This window comes from Cervus canadensis, chromosome 14, assembly GCF_019320065.1.
Source record: "Cervus canadensis isolate Bull #8, Minnesota chromosome 14, ASM1932006v1, whole genome shotgun sequence".
In the NCBI taxonomy this organism is placed as follows: Eukaryota; Metazoa; Chordata; class Mammalia; order Artiodactyla; family Cervidae; genus Cervus; species Cervus canadensis.
Genome location: NC_057399.1, coordinates 10,927,336 through 10,945,790, shown reverse-complemented (window position 1 = coordinate 10,945,790; position 18,455 = coordinate 10,927,336). Strand labels below are relative to the sequence as shown.

Genomic DNA, 18,455 nt, shown 5'->3' with positions numbered 1-18,455 from the left:
CCCTTCTCCCAGGATGACGCCTGAGAAAAGACCTAAAAGAAATGAACGGGCCAGGTGGGTGTCTAGGAGAATAAAAAGTAACTGCTCTAGAACTGAAGAAAGGAATGAGCAAGACTTGAATGAAACTTATGACGTGTGAACGCAATAGCCGGCGCGCGTAAAGGCTAATAAGATCGGCCGGGTCCAAGGCCCTCCCGGCCAGTCAGTCCTTGCATGGTCCGCGAGGAAACGCCCCCGCCATCTCCTTTCTCCGGCCCGTGCGTGGGCACGCGCAGAAACCGCTAGACGGCGTCGGTTTCCCTTCCCACGCGCGGACGCCGGCGTGGGCTGACGCGGCCGGGGCGCCCGCGCGTGCGCAGAGCCGAAGCCGGCGGCGCCCGGGGCGGGGCAGAGCGGGGCGGGGCCGAGCAGGGCGGGGCGGGGTCTTGAGGTGATTTCCCAAGCCGCGGCGGCGCCTCAGGCGGTGCGGGGAAACCGAAAGTGGGCGGCTGCCGCGGCTGTGGCGGTGAAGAAGAGGGCGGCGGGAGCCGGGCCCAGAGGCGCTGGGACGGGCCGCGGGCCCTCAGGACGAGGTGAGCGCAGGTCCTGCCGGCTACGGGAACGACAGGTGCCAGGCGAGGTCTGACGAGGTTTGGGGCGGGCGCGGCACACCTGTGTTCCTAGCGGGACAGGCGCCCGAACAGGACTCCAACGGGCTGGGGCCTCTTCCCTGCAGCCGCAGAGGCTGCCCCGGTCCCCACTTGACCAAAGCAGGCTGGGCGCCAGGGGAGTTGGAGTTCCACAGCGTTGTGTTTTAAATCTGTGACGGGACCGTCTGGGCGTTCACCCCGGAGTCGGACGGACCTCTGCCGCTTGGAAAGCTCAGTGCAGAGGAAAATACCGCGCGGTGGGTGTGGACTAGGGGCGGATGGTGCTGACCAGGAAGTGGTTCCCGGCACCAGCGCGGCCGGCCTCAGCTGCCCGCCCGGAGGAAGGGATATCCGAGCCCCCTGGCTGTTTGAGCTCGCGTCTTTTACACCGTCCTCTTTAAGTTCCTCTTTACAGACGAGCCCCTGCAGGCCGCTTAAGCAATGCAGGACACAAACACTATCCGTTTCTCTCAAACCGTGAGCAAGCACCCTGAACCCTGGGTGGGTACAGAGCTTCAAGTTAGGAGGGAAATATGAATCCATGAGTGAGTATCTCTTAACTTTCACCAAATCCCCCAACAGGATCAGGTTCTCAGCCTTCATTTAATGGGAGGGAGCTTGAAGCCCACACAACTGTTCTGCTCCCATTTCCTTGAGGGGGTAGGTACATTGCCATACATAACCAGACACCACTCCTTCCCAAACCATTTCAAAGAACCAGAAAGGGAAATACCTTTATTCGAAACAGCCTTGGCCCAGTTCTGAAAGCCACCCTACAAAACAGAAACAAAAACACCACTGACCTGGGTCATCCCTCCCTCCCTACCAGCCAGCCCTGGTGCTGGCCGGTAGGGAGGAAAGACTGCAGGTGGAAAGACTGCAGAAAAGTGCCCTGCCTATATACAACGACTTAATGACAGAAGTGAAACTTAGACCAACTCCTGGCTGCTTTGATGTGGAGGTGTTGCATAATGCAAATAGCATGGACTTTGCAGATTCACGTTGGATTCTGGGTTTCTCCGCATATTAACTGTATGCTCTTGAACAAATCACACGCTTGCTTTGAGCCCGATTTTCTCTTTATCAGTTGGAAATATTTCACTTACCCTGCAAGGCTTTTCTTAGATGGCTACTGCAATTCATTTGACTCAGAATAATAGCCAAGAAGTGTTAACTCTTTTCCTCCCACCAAACTTCCTATATTTTACCTAATTGGATTTCAGTTTTCTTGCATGCAGGGACACATTTTTAAGTTCTCTATATAATGTAAAATGGCCCATGGTAGAGATTATTGCAGTTCCACTCAACTGAGCTTCATGGAGCATCAGTTACATGCACAGTCCCAGCTGGGGGAAGGAAATAACTCTGGGGCCAGCTGGATTAGAACCCACATCTTTTGTGCAGCGCCCTTTGCTGGCCTATAGCCTCTCTGCTAGTTCAACACAGTGAGACTCTGAAGCAGCAGTTGGTGGTGCCTTCAAATTTCAGTCCCTGTAGATTGGAAATGTAATCCCTGCTAATGCCCTTTTAAGTGTATCGGTTGAACATGGCTGAATGAACTATTGAATTTTGTACCAAGAGATTTAAACTCCTTGAAGGACCTCTCTTTAAATTCTCTCTCTTTAAATTCTCTGTGCAGTATAATCTAGTTGGAGACTTAATATGAATGTAAGAAAAAAACAGTTTGTAAGTATTTTAACTCTTAGGTGCCTACTCTGTGTTTGGTCAGTTGCTATTTGTAAGGTCTAAGATTTGACGTAGAGTGAGCGCTTTGCTTCTGGACACTTTCAGGGTCAGCACATAAATCCAGAAAGGACAGTTCCTTGGTGCTTGGAGTGAAATCTAATTTCATATTTATATGAACTGATTTTTCTTTCTTTATGCAGAACCGACTTTCTCCTCCTTCTATTCCCACCTTTGTGCTTTGAAAAGCTTTGTTCTTTTCACTCTCCTCATTGGGCCAATTTTTAAAAAATTTTGTCTTTCAAATAAACCACTTAAAAGTAATTTGTCATTTTTAGCTAAAGGTGTGTGTTAGGATATACGGCAGTTAGTGCTTCTGATTGGCACAAAATACTCAGTGGGACCCCAAAACAAACTCAGTGTTTAGCTCTGCAGCTTTGTCCAGAGGAAGCAAACCCATTTTCATTAGATCTTTGGACCCTCTTTCAGCCCTTGAAGGACTCCAGGGAAGGTTGAGAACCATGGATCTTGCCCATCCTCCTTAGGTTCCATATGAAAAAAACAACCTGAAGTGACTTCCTCAAAGGGTCATAGCTAATTAGAAGCAGAACTGGGATTAAGGCCCAAACTCCTAACTAAGCCACTTATGATCTCAGAGCTTTTTCTCAAGTATGTAGATATATGGAGAGCTGTTATTTATTCATACTATGTAATTAGTAATGCATGTATAATTTGGAGGTTGAAATTATAGTAATAAAAAAGAAAACTGCCCTCTGAAGGAAGTATATCACCACCTGAGGGCATTAATTACCATCTTCAAAAAAAAAAAAGAGTTGGTAAAGGAGTAACTCAGGTGGTAACAAATAGACTGTAATTGGAAATAAAAGATAACATGTAAACTGTTGCCGGATGAGAAACTGCCTCCAAAGGGTCTTAGACAAAAATCTTCCTTCTTTTAGGCTCAGTTTATTGATGCATAATGAGGGGTTTGGGATAGACTAGATGATGCCTAAAGTCTTTTCAGCACACACATTCTGGATTTTAGGGGCCTGACTCATTGCTAAAATAGTATCTTCATGGAGAAGGGCAACCATTTACCAGAAGGATGTGCCCTAAGGAGACACCAAAAAATTGAGTAGCTGACTAAAGAAGATATGAGAGATTGTTTGGTGATTTCAGTTTACCCTAATAATTCTTTAGATTTATTTAAAGGTTGAGTGCCACTCTTTTACTCAAATTTATGACACAAAAAAATGCAACAAGGAAAATGAATCAAATAGTATAGTTGGAAATAGTTGAAAAAAGAGAAACTGAGAGGAGAAAGCATAGATGGGAGCATGACCAGCTTGACCAAAGGTCTCTGGGCAGCAGGAGTGAGGAAACCGAAGCTACGGAAAGCAGATCAGATGTGAAATGACTGAGCCAGGGAGGATGAGCTAATGGTAAAGGCAGGTGTCCAGAGGACACCAAAACCTGCTTCTGCAGAATAAGACTCTCCAGGGGCCATTTTCGGGTGTATTAGAAAAACTGAATTTACACAATGTAATATTGAAAGTGAAAGTTATTTTAGGCTGTTTACATTGTTTAAACCTTGCTTTCCAAAAGGTGGTCATTACTTTCCCCTGCCCCCTGCCCCACTTGGTGCACATTGTTGGCATTTTGGGGTACTCGTGATTAATTGTGTAGCAGAATAGAAAAGTAATAGTGTAAAAGAATTGAATTTTTACAGCAGTTGGAAAGTATTTTGGATTTGAGTGCCACACCCTTAAATCAGAATGTGACAGATCCCCATTTCATGCCACTTTAACAGCTAGTCACTAAATACGCCTCAGGGTTGCTCTCCATGTTCTCCAAGTCAGATTTACTTTCAGAAGCCAATGCTGTACATTTGGAGCAGCTGTCTGAAAGCAAGCCCTACGTTTGGGAGCCAGACCTGGATTCTTGTTGTGGTTCTGGCCATAAAAATGTGTGAGTCCTGGAATAATCACCTTGTACCTCAGTTTCCTCATTTTTAAACTAAGCAGTTTGGAGATGGTGAGAAGGTGCCCACAAGCATTCCACGCTTCTCTCAGCTCCCCACTCTGAGGTCAGGCCACCGTCCTGTGCTGCCATACAATGGTCCAGGGACATTGTATTGACATAGCAGTCAAGTGACTTCTGCGTACAAGTTAGGTGAGAAATCTTAGGGGAGATCTGGTGGTTTTACTAAGCTTGCCTGGTCAAGTATGTTAATGAGGCAAGTAAGAAAAACTGGGAAAGTTGCAATGTTTCAGATTTGATGCTGTACTAAAAATGTCTCCAGTAGGCCAATGCCTGTATCTTTGCACTCTTAGCCATGTAATGCACATATTCATAGGTAGTTTCCCATCCATACCAGGCTTCTAGGAAAGTATAACCACTGAATGCCAAGTATTGTGCTAAGCACATATAACTCTATTTTTGACACTTATCATTCAGAAAGAGAGGCAAGGAAAGGAGGAGAAAGGGTGAGAGGAAGGCCATGAAAGTCAAGTGCAGTCTGTTGTGATCATTGTGGCTGATTTCTTTCTCCTTGACTGAGGTCTTTGCTAGCTGACCTTGGTCAGTTTCTGAGATTAAAGTATCCTGATTAAATAATTCCCCAAATTCACCTCCACTTTACTCTTCTTAAGCAGGGGATTCTTACTCAGCTCAAGCAGCCCCTTTATTATCCAGGGAAACCCTTTAAGAATTCTAACCTGAATTTTAAAAGATGACCAACCTTATTTCTCCCAGCCTAGCCTAACTTACCATCATCAGGGTTTGCATAACATTCTCAAAGTAAATTGAATTCTCTTAAACTCTAATCACAACACTTTTAGAGAGTAGAAATAAGGAGGAAGATTGAAAGAACAAAATGGCAGCTTAAGCAGTCGGGGAACCACTTTGAAAGGATTGCCGTTGAGGCTCTGCACTGAGTTGAAATTCCCATGGTAAGCTTTCTTCTACGCTTCTAATGGATGACACCCAAGATAATAAACTTGATTTTTATAGTTAGAGGAAAGTACTCTTCTGTGTATACTTTTTATAAAAGTTCTTGAGAATAACTGCCATCTTCAGGAAAGCTGAGAAAATGCCATGATAACCAAGGAATTAGCAAAACTTAGAGCATTCTACAGCTGTATAGGAGATTAGAAAATAACATTAGGTTTTTTAAGCTTTAGTTGTAACATTGTTTTTGTTCAGTGCCTGAACTGATATTGCTGATGTAGAAATTGCCAACTGGACAGACATGAGAACACAGACCCGAGAGTAAGACGTCCATCTAAACAAGATACACAACCACATTCACCCTTCCAGGTTTTATTACGCTTCTCACCAGCTTTGAAATCCTCAGTCATATAGTCCAATGGACTGCTCTTCCCTCCAAAACATTGTTTACTAATGGAGAATTATAGTATTCCATGAAAATAGCATGCTTAAAAAAGGGGAGGGAGAGAAATGCTTTTCATTTTAGTCATGTGGTCAAGTGTTGCTTCCCAGTCTCCTCAAGTGTCAGGCGCTTTTTTTAATGTTTAAAAAAAACTTTGTGAAACTTCACACACAAGTAGTTGTACTTCTAATATCCACTGGTTGACAAAATATATAACTACAAAAAGCTATTGAAAATTCATAGCTTTTGAACTGAATGAATTGAATGCATTTTCAATTCATTCACAAAGTTGTGTTTTTGAATCTCAACCATATCTGCATATTGTTTGAGAAATAGGAATACATGTTAGTATGAGACATTTACCAGTGTTCAAGCAGTACATGCTTACACATCGAGGTGTGTCTTGCAGTAACTCTATGGCCCAGACCTGAGCCTGCTCATTGAGAACTTGGAGTCAGAGTGGAAAGGCCCAGAAATAATCTATGTGATGGATCTCAATCATAATTTGACATAATTAACTGTCTCAATCAGTTTACAACAGCCATTAAAATTTGAAAATAATTTTTTGAAATTAAATTGAGGATTATTCCTTTAACTGCCTGCATACAATATGCTATTATTTTAGTGAGTAGGAGAGAAAAGGAGTGGTGCTAGCTAGATAGAGAATTTTTTCATTCACTCACTCAGGATTTACTGAGCTCTGGTTGTGGGCTGGACACTAGGGATTCAGCAGTGAACAAAACCCATCCAAACCCCTGCTTCCATGAGCTTACATTCAAGTCAGAAAGTTGTTACTCAGTCCCCAAATCTTGTCCTACTCTTCACCCACCATGGACTGCAGCATGGCAAGCTTCCCTGTCCCTCACCATCTCCCAGAGTTTGCCCAAGTTCATGGCCATTGAATTGGTGATGTCATCCAACCATCTCATCCTCTGTCATCCCCTTCTCCTCCTTCCCTCAGTCTTTCCCAGCATCAGGTTCTTTTCCGATGAGTCAGCTGTTCACATTAAGTTGCCAAAGTATTGGCGCTTCAGCCTCAGTATCAGTCCTTCCAAAGAGTATTCAGTGTTGATTTTGTTTAAGATTGACTGGTTTGATCTCCTTGCTTTCCAGGGGACTCTCAAATGTCTAATCCAGCACCATAGTTCAAAAGCATCAATTCTTTGGAGAAGGAAATGGCAACCTACTCCAGTATTCTTGCCTGGAAAATTCCATGGACAGGGGAACCTGACAAGCTACAGTCCATGAGGTTTCAAAGAGTCAGACACGACTGAGCGACTAACACTCTAACACTGCCTTCTTTATTATCTAGCTCTCATATCCGTACATGACTACTGGAAAGACCATACATTTGACTATATGGACCTTTGTCCACAAAGTCCACAGTGGTTTTTAACACACTGTCTAGGTTTGTCATAACTTTTCCTGCCAAGAAACAATCTTCTAATTCCATGGCTGCAGTCACCATCCGCAGTGGTTTTAGAGCTCAGGAAGAGGAAATCTGCCACTTATTCCACCTTTTCCCTTTTTATTTGCAGGAAATGATAGGACTGGTTTTTTTTACTCTCCTCCTTCACCCTCATCAAGAGTCTCTTAGTTCCTCTTCACTTTTTGCCATTCAGTTCAGTCACTCAGTCGTGTCTGACTCTTTGCGACCCCATGAACCGCAGCACGTCAGGCCTCCCTGTCCATCACCAACTCCTGGAGTTTACCCAAACTCATGTCCTTTGAGTCGGTGATGCCATCCAACCATCTCATCCTCTGTCGTCCCCTTCTCCTCCTGCCTTCAATCTTTCCCAACATCAGGGTCTTTTCAAATGAGTCAGCTCTTCGCATCAGGTGGCCAAAATATGGGAGTTTCAGCTTCAACATCAGTCCTTTCAGTGAACACCCAGGACTGATTTCCTTTAGGATGGACTGGTTGGATCTCCTTGCAGTCCAAGGGACTCTTCAAGAGTGTTCTCCAACACCACAGGTCAAAAGCATCAATTCTTCTGCACTCAGCTTTCTTTATAGTCCAACTCTCACATCCATACATGACTACTGGAAAAACCATAGCCTTGACTAGACTCATCTTTGTTGACAAAGTAATGTCCCTGCTTCTTTTTTTTTTTTTTTTTTTAATTTTTTTATTAGTTGGAGGCTAATTACTTCACAACAGTTCAGTGGGTTTTGTCATACATTGATATGAATCAGCCATAGATTTACACGTATTCCCCATCCCGATCCCCCCTCCCACCTCCCTCTCCACCCGATTCCTCTGGGTCTTCCCAGTGCACCAGGCCCGAGCACTTGTCTCATGCATCCCACCTGGGCTGGTGATCTGTTTCACCATAGATAATATACATGCTGTTCTTTTGAAACATCCCACCCTCACCTTCTCCCACAGAGTTCAAAAGTCTGTTCTGTATTTCGTGTCTCTTTTTCTGTTTTGCATATAGGGTTATCGTTACCATCTTTCTAAATTCCATATATATGTGTTAGTATGCTGTAATGTTCTTTATCTTTCTGGCTTACTTCACTCTGTATAATGGGCTCCAGTTTCATCCATCTCATTAGAACTGGTTCAAATGAATTCTTTTTAATGGCTGAGTAATATTCCATGGTGTATATGTACCACAGCTTCCTTATCCATTCATCTGCTGATGGGCATCTAGGTTGCTTCCATGTCCTGGCTATTATAAACAGTGCTGCGATGAACATTGGGGTGCACGTGTCTCTTTCAGATCTGGTTTCCTCAGTGTGTATGCCCAGAAGTGGGATTGCTGAATGTCCCTGCTTCTTAATATGCTGTCTGGGTTGGTCATAACTTTCCTTCCAAGGAGTAAGCGTCTTTTAATTTCATGGCTGCAGTCACCATCTGCAGTGATTTTGGAGCCCAAAAAAATAAAAGTCAGCCACTGTTTCTACTATTTCCCCGTCTATTTGCCATGAAGTGATGGGACTGGATGCCATGATCTTAGTTTTCTGAATGTTGAGCTTTAAGCCAACTTTTTTACTCTCCTGTTTCACTTTAATCAAGAGGCTCTTTATTTCTTCTTCACTTTCTGCCATAAGGGTGGTGTCATCTGCATATCTGAGGGTATTTCTCCCAGCAATCTAGATTCCAGCTTGTGCTTCTTCCAGCCCAGCGTTTCTCATGATGTACTCGGCATATAAGTTAATTAAGCAGCCTTGACATACTCCTTTTCCTATTTGGAACCAGTCTGTTGTTCCATGTCCAGTTCTAACTGTTGCTTCCTGACCTGCATACAGGTTTCTCAAGAGGCAGGTCAGGTGGTCTGGTATTCCCATCTCTTTCAGAATTTTCCACAGTTTATTGTGATCCACACAGTCAAAGGCTTTGACATAGTCAATAAAGCAGAAATAGATGTCTTTCTAGAACTCTCTTGTTTTTCGATGATCCAGTGAATGTTGGCAATTTGATCTCTGGTTCCTCTGCCTTTTCTAAAACCAGCTTGAGCATCTGGAAGTTCACAGTTCACGTATTGCTGAAGCCTGGCTTGGAGAATTTTGAGCATTACTTTGCTAGCGTATGAGATGAGTGCAATTGTGCGGTAGTTTGAACATTCTCTGGCATTGCCTTTCTTTGGGATTGGAATGAAAACTGACCTTTTCCAGTCCTGTTACCACTGCTGAGTTTTCCAAATTTGCTGGCATATTGAGTGCAGCACTTTCACAGCATCATCTTTCAGGATTTGAAATAGCTCAACTGGAATTCCATCCTCTCTACTAGCTTTGTTCATAGTGATGCTTCCTAAGGCCCGCTTGACTTCACACTCCAGGATGTCTGGCTCTAGATGAGTGATCACACCATCGTGATTATCTGGGTCGTGAAGATCTTTTTTTGCCTTTACAGTGGCATCATCCAGATATCTGAGGGTGTTGTTATTTATCCTGGCAGTCTTGATTCCAGCTTGTCACTCATCCAGCGAGGTGGTTCACGTGACGTGCTCTGCGTGTAAGGTAAACACACAGCGGGACAGTCAGCAGCCCTGTTGAACTCCTTTCTCAGCCCTGAGCCAGTCAGCTGTTCCCTGCAGGCTTCTGACTGTGGCTTCTTGACCCGGTTCTCAGGAGACAGGTTTGTTATGTTCCGCATAGTCACAGGCTTCAGTGTAGTCCCACCCTTCTCCTCCTCGGCAAGCATAAGTTCTGTTTTTCAGTACCAGTCAGGGTAAAATGATAAAATAGACCTGGACTAAAATCCTGGCTTCCACATATCCTGTAATATGTTGATTACTTAACATCTCTGAATTTGGTTTTCTCATCTGCAGAATGAGGATAATACGTTCCTTGTGTAGTTATTATGGATGTTAAATTTTCAGAAAATAGAGTTTACACAAGAATAAGAAAAATAGCTTTGCAGAGCAGCTTTATTTACTCTCGTACTGAACTGTGGTGGATTCTCAGCGTTGTTCTGGGTTGTTTTTGCCGCACAGCAGAGTGACTCAGTTATACACATATATACATCCTTCTTTTTAATGTATCCTTTCTCGTTATGGTTTATCTCAGGAGATCGCACGTAGTTCCCTGTGTTATACAGCAGGACGTTATTGTTTATACATTCTGAATGTAATAGTTTGCATCTATTAAAACTAACCCCAAGCTCCCAGTTCACTCCTCTCTCACCCCTCTCGCAACCGTAAGACCGTTCTGTATGTCTGTGAGTCTGTTTCTGTCTCATAGATGTGTTCATTTGTGCTATATTTTAGATTCCACATATAAGTGATATCATATGATATTTATCTTTCTCTTTCTGACTGACTTCACTTAGTATGATAATCTCTACTTGTACCCATATTGCTGCAAATGGCATTATTTCATTCATTTTTATGACTGAGCAATTTTCTATTGTATATACGTAGCACATCTTCTTTATCTGTTCATCTGTCTATGGATATTAAGGTTATTTCCATGTCTTGGCTATTGTGAATCGTGCTGCTATGAACATAGGGTGTAAGTATCTTTTTGAATTATAGTTTGTCCCAGTGTATGCCCAGGAATGGGACTGCTGGATCATATGATAACTCTACTTTTAGTTTTCTGAAGAAACTCTGTACTGTTTTGCATAGTGGAAAGCACCTGACCTTTTTAAAAAATTATTTATTTATTTTAATTGGAGGCTCATTACTCTACAATATTGTGGTGGTTTTTGCCATACATTGACATGAATCAGCCATAGGTGTACATGTGTCCCCCATCCCGAACCCCCCTCCCACCTCCCTCCCCGTTCCATCCCTCTGGGTTTGTCCCAGTGCACCGGTTTTGAGTGCCCTGTTTCATGCATCAAACTTGGACTGGTCATCTATTTCACATATGGTAATACACATGTTTCAATGCTATTCTCTCAAATCATCCCACCCTCGCCTTCTCCCACAGAGTCCAAAAGTCTGTTCTTTATATCTGTGTCTCTTGTTGTCTTGTATATAGGGTCATCATTACCATCTTTCTAAATTCCATATATATGCATTAGTATACTGTATTGGTGTTTTTCTTTCTGACTTACTTCACTCTGTGTAGTAGGCTCCAGTTTCATCCACGTCAAATGTGTTCTTTTTAATAGCTGAGTAATATTCCACTGTGTTTATGTACCACAGCTTTCTTATCCATTCATCTGCTGATGGACATCTAGGTTGCTTCCATGTCCTAGCTGTTGTATACAGTGCAAGCAGCTGAACTTTTAATACTCCAAAAGTGGAAACAACCCACATGTCTATCAACATGGATGAACAAATGGTGGTATATCCATACAGTGGAATACTACTCAGCAATAAAAAGCAACAAACTCCCGGTAACTGTAGTAACATGGATGATATTCAAGAACACTGCTACTGCTGCTAAGTCACTTCAGTCGTGTCTGACTCTGTGCGACCCCACAGACGGCAGCCCACCAGGCTCCACCGTCCTTGGGATTCTCCAGGCAAGAGCACTGGAGTGGGTTGCCATTTCCTTCTCCAATGCATGAAAGTGAAAAGTGAAAGTGAAGCCACTCAGTCGTGTCCGACTCTTCGAGACCCCATGGACTGCAGCCTACCAGGCTCCTCTGTCCATGGGATTTTCCAGGCGAGAGCACTGGAGTGGGTTGCCATTGCCTTCTCAGTCCTAATCTGTACTGACAGCAGATCACTGGACAGGTTGGAGCCAGGACAATATATGTGTGATGGGGAGAAAGTTGACTGCAAAAGGGGCACAGCTTGAAGGAACTTTTTTTCGGGTTTATTGAGATCTACTTTATGTAAAGTAAAAGTCACCACTTTTGGTTTATAGGTCTATAGGTGGTGGTGGTGTTCAGTCGCTCAGTCAATGTCTGACTCTTTGTGATCTGGTGGACTGCAGCATGCCAGGCTTCCCTGTCCTTCACCATCTCCTGGAGTTTGCTCAAATTCATGTCCATTCAGTCAGTGATGCTATGCAACCATCTCATCCTCTGTCATCCCCTTCTCCTTCCCTCAGTCTTTCCCAGCATCAGGGTCTTTTCCAGTGAGTCAGCTCTTCATATCAGGTGGCCAAAGTATTGGAGTTTCAGCTTCAACATCAGTCCTTCCAATGAATATTCAGGGTTGATTTCCTTTAGGATTGATTGACTGGTTTGATCTCCTTGCAGTCCAAGGGACTCTCAAGAGTCTTCTCCAACACCACAGTTTGAAATTATCATTTCTTCGGTGCTCAGCCTTCTTTATGATCCAAGTCTCAGATCCATACATGACTACTGGAAAAACCATAGCTTTGACTAGATGGACCTTTGTCGGCAAAGTAATGTCTCTGCTTTTTAATATGCTGACTAGGTTTGTCATAGCTTTTCTTACAAGGAACAAGTGTCTTTTAATTTCATGGCTGCAGTGATTTCATCTGCAGTGATTTTGGAGCCCAAGAAAATAAAGTCTGTCACTGTTTCCATTGTTTCCCCATCTATATGCCATGAAGTGATGGGACCGGATGCCATGATCTCAGTTTTTTGAATGTTGAGTTTTAAGCCAACTTTTTCACCCTCCTCTTTCACTTTCAGCAAGAGTGTCTTTAGTTCTTCTTCGCTTTCTGCCATAAGGGTGGTGTCATCTGGATATCTGAGGTCACTGATATTTCTCCCCGCAGTCTTGATTCCAGCTTGTAATTCATCCAGCCTGGCATTTCGAATGATGTACTCTGCATTAAAGTTAAATAAGCAGGGTGACAATATACAGCCTTGACATACTCCTTTCCCAATTTGGAACCAGTCCATTGTTTCATGTCCGGTTCTAACTGTTGCTTCTTGACCTAGCTACAGGTTTCTCAGGAGGCAGGTAGGGTGGTCTGGTAGTCCCATTTCTTTAAGAGTTTTTTCCACATTTTGTTGTGATTCACACAAAGGCTTCAGCGTAGTCAGTGAAGCATGAAGTAGATGTATTTCTGGAACTCTCTTGCTTTTTCTATGATCCAGTGGATGGATGTTGGCAATTTGATCTCTTGTTCCACTGCTTTTTCTAAATCCAGCTTGTACATCTGGAAGTTCTTGGTTCTCATACTGTTGAAGGCTAGCTTGAAGGATTTTTTTTTTTAATTAAACAGATTTTATTAAACTTTTTAGGATGAGGAAAACAAGTGATATAAAATAAGTCATAAGAAATGCTCCCTGGTACTACTATCTCAAACCATTTTCAAGGTTTTACAAAATACTCATACAGCAAATACAAAAAGCTTCAACATACTCTTCTGACTTCTGCTGCAATAAATGCAACATTAACAAACATACAAATTTCCTCTGTACTTCTTAAAAGCAGAATTACTGAATTACTAATTTTTACAATGTTATTCATACACATTTTTATTCATATGCTACTATGAGATCATTGCCAATACATACATTATTTTCCTTTAAGCCAAGAGATGTCATGCAGCCATCAAAAACCTTATAGTAAATTACACAGGTTTGTAGTCCAAGTTACACTCTAGCTTCTTAGAACCAGCCACTTTCCTGACTGCTTTCATGAAGTCTTCCTGTACTCCAAAATCATGATCAGCATGAATTGCAAACAACCTGCTTCAGTGCAAACATTTCTTAGGTTTGCTCCATTAAAGCCGTCTGAAAGCTTCACAATTGCTTCATAATCTATTTCACCGTGCTTTGTAACAGGACCTGCATGGATTTTCAGTATATCTAACCTTGCTTGTTCATTTGGTAAATCAATATGTACTTTTCTATCTAATCTGCCTGGACGAAGCAAAGCAGGATCCAGTGTATCTGGTCTGTTGGTAGCCATGATCATTTTAACTCTATGCAGAGTATCAAATCCATCCATTTGATTCAGTAGCTCCATTAAAGTTCTCTGAATCTATCTATCGGCTGAAGTACCCTCAGAAAACCGACGACCACCAATAGCATCTATTTCATCCATAAAAATGATGCGTGGCTGATGGTCCCTGGCATTATTAAACATTTCTCTGATCAAACGAGCACTTTCACCAATGTACTTGTCTACTATAGAACTAGAAACAGCCTTTAAGAAATTGCAATCCAGCTGGCTAGCCACAGCTCGTGCCTAGAGTGTTTTTCCTGTACCTGGTGGTCCATATAACAAACAGCCTTTTGGAGGTATTATTCCTACACGCTGGAATAATTCTGGGTTTGTAAGAGGTAATTCTATTACCTCTCTTAATTCCTGAATCTGTTCTGAGAGTCCTCCAATCTCAGAATAAGTAACATTCCCAGGGTCCTCATGAGACATGTTGTAAACCAACGGATCCACTTCTCTTGGCAAATATCTCATGATAGTTAGTGTAGTCATATCCAAAGCAACTCTTGTTCCTGGCTTCAGCTTACTTTTGTCAAGCTGTCGATGACAACCCACAACATATCTCGGTCCATTTGTAGCTCTAACAATGAATTTTTCTTCAGTTAACTGCTTAAGTACTTCACCCACAATCTGCCCAACACTTTGTAGAGCCTTCAGATCATTTTCAGATTTTTCATACTGCTTGGTAAGTTCTTTTAATTGTTCCCTTAACTCCTTGAGACGGCCGTCAGTCTCTTTGTGCTCCAGCAGTTTCTTGCGGTAGTCCTGAAGCACCTTATCTCTAGGGTCCGCCATGATGAGAAGCCATCGCTCATAGGGGATGCCGGGAATGGCCATGGCCGCCCGGCATTAAGGTAATTATTGATAAGTATGATCCTGTTGCCATTTACTTTGTTGTTTTGGGTTCAAGTTTATAAACCTTTTCTGTGTTTCCTGTCTAGAGAAGATCCTTTAGCATTTGTTGGAGAGCTGGTTTGGTGGTGCTGAATTCTGTCAACTTTTGCTTGTCTGTAAAGCTTTTGATTTCTCCTTCATATTTGAATGAGATCCTTGCTGGATATAGTAATCTGGGTTGCAGGTTTTTCTCTTTCATCACTTTACGTGTGTCCTGCCGTTCCCTTCTGGCCTGAAGAGTTTCTATTGAAAGATCAGCTGTTATCCTTGTGTAGATCCCCTTGTGTGTTATTTGTTGCTTTTCCCTTGCTGCTTTTAATATGTGCTTTTTGTGTTTGATCTTCATTAATTTGATTAATATGTGCCTTGGGGTATTTCACCTTGAATTTATCCTATTTGGGACTTTCTGGGTTTCTTGGACTTGGGTGGCTATTTCCTTCTCCATTTTAGGGACGTTTTCAACTGTTATCTCCTCAAGTATTTTCTCATGCCCTTTCTTTTTGTCTTCTTCTCCTGGGACTCCTATGATTCAAATGTTAGGGCATTTAACACTGTCCCAGAGGTCTCTGAGGTTGTCCTCAGTTCCTTTAATTCTTTTTTCCTCTCTGCTTCATTCATTTCCACCATTCTATCTTCCACCTCACTTATCCTATCTTCTGTCTCAGTTATTCACCTGTTGGTTCCCTCCAGAGTACTTTTGATCTCATTTATTGCATTATTCATTATTGATTGACTTTTTTATTTCTTCTAGGTCCTTGTTGAACATTTCTTGCATCTTCTCAATCCTTGTCTCTAGTCTTATTTATCTGTAACTCCATTTTCTTTTCAAGATTTTGGATCGTCTTTACTGTCATTATTCTGAATTCTTTTGTCAGGTAGACTCCCTATGTCTTCCTCTTTTGTTTAGTTTGGTGGGCATTTATCATGTTCCCTTACCTGGGGAGCATTTCTCTGCCTTTTCATTTGTTTAGATTGCTGTGTTTGGGGTGGCCTTTCTGTAGGCTGGAAGTTTGTGGTTCCTCTTTATTATGGAACTTGCTTCCGTGGGTGGGGTTGGACTAGTGGCTTGTCAAGGTTTCCTGGTTAGGGGAGCTTGCGTCTGTGTTCTGGTGGGTGGAGCTGGGTCTCTTCTCTCTGAAGTGCAGTGAAGTGTCCAGTAATGAGTTCTTGTGTGTCTGTGGGTTTGGCATGGCTTTGGGCAGCCTGTGTTTTAATGCTCAGGGCTGTGTTCCTGCTTTGCTGGAGAATCAGCGTGGTCCGTCTTGCTCTGGAGCTTGTCGGCTCTTGGGTGGAGCTGGATCTCTTGTCTCTGAAGTGCAATGAAGTGTCTAGTAGTGAGTTTTGGGGTGTCTATGGGTTTGGCATGGCTTTGGGCAGCCTGTGTTTTAATGCCCAGGCATGTGTTCCTGCTTTGCTGGAGAATCAGCATGGTCCGTCTTGCTCTGGAGCTTGTTGGCTCTTGGGTGGAGCTTGGTTTCAGTGTGGGAATGGAGGCCTTTGGATGAGCTCTTGTCTATTAATGTTCTCTGGAATGAGGAGTTCTCTGGTGTTCTCAAGTTTTGGATTTAAGCCTCCTGCCTCTAGCTTTCGATCTTATTCTTACAGGAGCCTCAAAACTTCTCCATCCATACAGCACAGATGATAAAACATCTAGGTTAATGGTGAAAAAATTCTCCACAGTGAGGGACACCCAGAGAGGTTCACCGAGTTACATGGAGAAGAGAAGAGGGAGGAGGAAGATAGAGTAACCAGGAGGAGAAGAGGGGGAGTCAGAAGGGGGGAGAGCACTCTAGCCAGCAATCAGTTCCCTAAGTGTTCTCCACAGCCCAGAACACCCAGAGAGGTTCACAGAGCTAAGCAGAGAAGAGAAGGGGGAGGGAGGAGATAGAAGTGACCTGGGGGAGAAAACAGAGAGTCAGAAGGGGAGAGGGCAATCAAGCCAGTAATCACACCCCAAGTGAAAATAGATACTGAAAATTAGATTCTTATAGGTACAAAATTGATAACAAATACCAAAAAGCAAAGTTTAAAAATCTAGAGTAGAGGTTAGACTCTCAAAAATACAATATTAGAAATCCAAAACAAAATCAGTCACAAAAATTATAAAAAATACGTATGAAGTTTGCTTTAAAAATAGGGTCTTTTTTTGGCAAGGTAATAGTAGGTTATAAAAATGAAAATAAAAGGAGTAATAAAGAACTTAAAATAAATTTTTAAATGATAATAGTAAAAATATATCTAGGAATTTCTCTGGAGCTGTTGTGGGCAGTGTGGGGTCAGTCCAATTTCAGATAGTTCCTTGTTTCAGCTTGTACTTCTCAAGGTCTATAGGCCTCTTCCAGTGCTTAGTCAATGTTAACTACAGGGTTTTAATCTGTTCACCTGTCACTCCCAGGGCTTTTCCGTCTTCTTTGTTTATTTTGCCTTCCTCTGCTTGCAGGTCTCTTCAGTGTCTAATTTCCGCCCTGACACAAGGGGGTGAAGGTGTCACTTATTTAGACTCCTTGTTCCGTTGTGCTGCGGGGAGGGAGGGGCCCTGCAAACAAATGTCAGTGGTGCGTGTGGGGAGTGCTCGCAGCGTCCGGACCACACTGGGTTTGCCCCAGCTCAGGGTGGCGTGTGCTTTCTGGGTCTGCCCTGCTCAGGCTCCAGGTTGCTCTGCAGGGGTACTGTCCAAAGTGGGCCCTGCATTTCGTGCACTTCCCAGGTGTAAGCTGCTCAGGTTCAGGTTCTCGGCTACTCCGCAAGGGCACAGACTCAGCTGGGCGTGCGTTTTGTGCCCTTCCCAGGTCCGAGCAGCTCAGATGGCCAGGTGCTTGGCGAGCGTACTGTCCCAGGTGGGCCGTGTGTCTTGATCACCACCCTGGTCCCGGCCGCTTGGTTTCCTGGGCAAGCCCCAAGAGCATTGTCTCAGGTGTGCCGTGTGTCTCCTCTGGGGAGCTGATCTCGGGCTGCGACCCTCCTGGCAGATGTCAACCGTCTAGGATCCCAGGAAGATGTGGTTAGCAGCTGGGAGCCTGCTCACAGTTTGGTGGAGGATGCCGGTCCCTGGGGCTGAGATTGCCCCTTGCCTTCCAGCTCTGGCTGTCACACACCTGCCTCTCTGCCTCGGGCGGGGGGCAGTGAGGGGGCCCTGTACCCAGCCAGCTAGCTCTCTTTTGCTGTTGGCTCAATTTAGGTTAGAGCCTTTTGTGTCCCACAGTTTGGGTTACTATCTCACGTTAGCTCCCTCAGATTGTCCTCAGGGCATTCAGGCCCTGTCCTTACCCTAAGCATGCAGCCCGTGCTGCCCTATCCAGCACAGATGTGAACATCTGGGCTACTTCTCCACTGGGAGTTGTGGTTAGGCGCGTATTCTGTGGGTTGTTTTTTTTTTTTCCCCTCCCAGTTATGTTTCCCTCTGAGATTCCAAAACTCCCCACAGACCCACTGGTTTCCTGCTGTTTGGAAACTTCTCCTCCTTCACGACTCCCTCCCCATGATGGGTCTCGGTCCCTAACTCTTTTGTCTCTCTTTTTATCTTTTATATTTTGTCCTACCTCCTTTCAAAGAGAATAGGTTGCCTTTCTGGGTGCCTGGTGTCCT

The 18,455-nt window shown here is 43.6% G+C and overlaps 1 protein-coding gene and 1 pseudogene across 3 annotated transcripts in view; one reads left to right on the top strand and one right to left on the bottom strand.

Moving 5' to 3' along the window:
- The first annotated feature begins 378 nt into the window (after positions 1–378).
- The window catches only part of TDRD7 (tudor domain containing 7), a 92,108-nt gene continuing 74,031 nt past the window's right edge, over positions 379–18,455 (top strand). Inside the window, exons 1-2 of one of the 3 annotated variants that reach the window (XM_043486908.1) lie at positions 425–572; positions 9,563–9,669. The gene's annotated coding sequence lies outside the window, so the exon portion shown is untranslated. Of the gene's footprint in view, positions 573–9,562; positions 9,670–18,455 lie in introns of all 3 variants that reach the window. The other 2 variants (XM_043486907.1, XM_043486909.1) reach the window with 2 other exon arrangements.
- On the bottom strand, positions 13,603–14,813 carry LOC122453055 (annotated as a pseudogene).